This window comes from Amphiprion ocellaris, chromosome 9, assembly GCF_022539595.1.
Source record: "Amphiprion ocellaris isolate individual 3 ecotype Okinawa chromosome 9, ASM2253959v1, whole genome shotgun sequence".
Taxonomy (NCBI): Eukaryota; Metazoa; Chordata; class Actinopteri; family Pomacentridae; genus Amphiprion; species Amphiprion ocellaris.
The window spans coordinates 19,479,659-19,482,013 of NC_072774.1; the positions used below are offsets into that span (position 1 = coordinate 19,479,659).

The following is a 2,355-nucleotide window of genomic DNA, read 5'->3' on the forward strand; positions in this document are numbered from 1 at the left end:
TGGGGCCTGCAGTAAACTCAGTCACTAGCCAGTATCATCCTCAGCTCTCCAAGGTGGTTGCTTCAGATTCACGGCTTTCACTAATGTTGAGTTAAAAATGACAAAGCTGCTGTTACAACCCTCACAGCTCGGTTAGCTGGATATTGGGTGTTTGTATGCTAATAATCAATGGCTTACTCAAGGCCTTAGCACATTAAAGCTTGTGCCTTATGGAGGACTAAAAGTGCCAAAATTAAATAAATAAATACATCATTAAATAATTAATTAAATATGTCATTAATTAATTAAAATTGGAATTAAATATTTCATTAATTAATTAAAATTGGAATTAAATATGTCATTAATTAATTAAAATTGGAATTAAATACTTAAATGTGTTATTAAATAAATATATCATTAAATAATTAAATATGTCATTAATTAATTAAAATTGGCATTAAATATGTCATTAATTAATTAAAATTGGCATTAAATATGTCATTAATTAATTAAAATTGGAATTAAATACATAAATGTGTTATTAAATATGTCATTAATTTATTAAAATAACAATTATTTTAAGTAAAAAACATATTTCATTATTTCACTATTTAATTAATTATTTCATGGTCCTTGCGTTGCAGTGGATCATGAATTTATTTTATCTGTCAACCTCGCCCGTCAAAGTCGGTGGGCGGATCCTAACACCTGATTGGTTACCCTGCACATCAAGTCAAGGCAAATCGATTCCAGATAATGGATTGACGCAGAGCTTGTGAACACATTCCGATACACTGGGTGGCGCTATTCACCTCTACGTTGGTTTGGATACTCAATAAAACAAAACTTTATTAGCAACCGCTAAAGACTCGGTCCTCTTTCCCAAATGTTGATACATGCGGTGCAAGACAAATTTTCCTTTAGCATTTCCTTTAGCATCTACTCGGCGCGCCACGGCTCGTCTCGGTTTAGTTGTTTTTCCATTACATTGAGTACCACCTCATCGTGGGTTGAGTCGTCATAGCACGGTGGCCCGAAAGTCCCTTACCGTCATTTTTGTGCGACACAAACGCAATGCAACAATGTACATGGAGGCGATAGTACACCTGCTGCTCGGTCTGTGGCTTTCTGTCAGATTCAGAGTAACAGAAGAGTCGGAGAAAGCTGAGAGCGGCGAGTCGAAACACTCAGGAGACACACAGGAGAGTTTGGGAGGCGATACAGCAGTATCAAGCTGAAGACAAGAGGATATGAACGAGACGACATATAAGGGTAAGCTAATGCTAGTTCGCTAGCTATCGTGTATCAGTCCTGTGAACGACCCTGTAATGGCTGCAGTTTGTCGCTATTAGGTATTAAAATATGTATGCTGTGTATGTGTTTCAGATGCTCTCTGATGAGACTTCATGGGATTTACCTGAAGCAGCAGCACATGAGCCTGCAGTGGCACAAGGTGTAGAGGAGGAGGGCAGAGATGTACAGGATGCACTGATGCACTACGTGTCATGCAAAAGTTAAAAGTTGTTCTTCTTGTTATACTTCTGTTTTTCTGTCCCCGGACCGCTATTGTTTTCTTTAATGCAATTCTGACAATAAACTTTTGTAGATGTGTCTATGCTATTGTTTGTTTGTGAAGGTTAGCAAGATTAAATAAAAAATTAAACGCCAAAACATTAAAACAGCTGTTTTAAGAAAATTCCAGTTTGATAAATCAGTATTGCTTTGGTGTAATTCAGTCACCAGAATTATGAACCATAAAGGAGTTTGTGTTAAAACATGTTAAATCCCATTAAACACAAATACATTATTAGGGAATATAGAATTGTTTGGTTCAGACTGTTGACTCTTTTCCTACCAGTGTCTTAACAGACAAAATGAAAAGTTATGATGCAATCACATAAGTCACAAAATAGTTTATTAGTCAGCAGCAAAATCAAAACTATTTACAATGTGCAAAGTACAAACTGTGGTGGGCCTCTCCTACAGTGGAGGACTAAAAGTAAAACTATATACAACTACAGGTGCTGGTCATATAATTAGAATATCATGAAAAAAGTTGTTCATTATTTCAGTAATTCCATTCAAAAAGTGAAACTTGTATATTATACTCATTCATTACACAGAGACTGATATATTTCAAATGTTTATTTCTCTTAACTTTGATGATTATACCTGAATACTAACAAAAATCTCAAATTTGGTATCTCTGAAAATTAGAATATTGTAGAAAGGTTCAATATTGAAGACACCTCTAATCAGCTAATTAACTCAAAACACCTGCAAAGGCCTTTAAATGGTCTCTCAGCCTAGTTCTGTAGGCTACACAATCATGGGGAAGACTACTGACCTGACAGTTGTCCAAAAGACAAGCTTTTT

The 2,355-nt window shown here is 35.5% G+C and overlaps 1 long non-coding RNA gene across 1 annotated transcript; it reads left to right on the plus strand.

Moving 5' to 3' along the window:
* The first annotated feature begins 234 nt into the window (after positions 1–234).
* Positions 235–1,590, plus strand: LOC129349581 (uncharacterized). The gene is made up of 2 exons (XR_008602639.1): positions 235–1,251; positions 1,366–1,590. It is a non-coding gene; the product is annotated as an uncharacterized LOC129349581 (long non-coding RNA).
* The last annotated feature ends 765 nt before the right edge of the window (positions 1,591–2,355 follow it).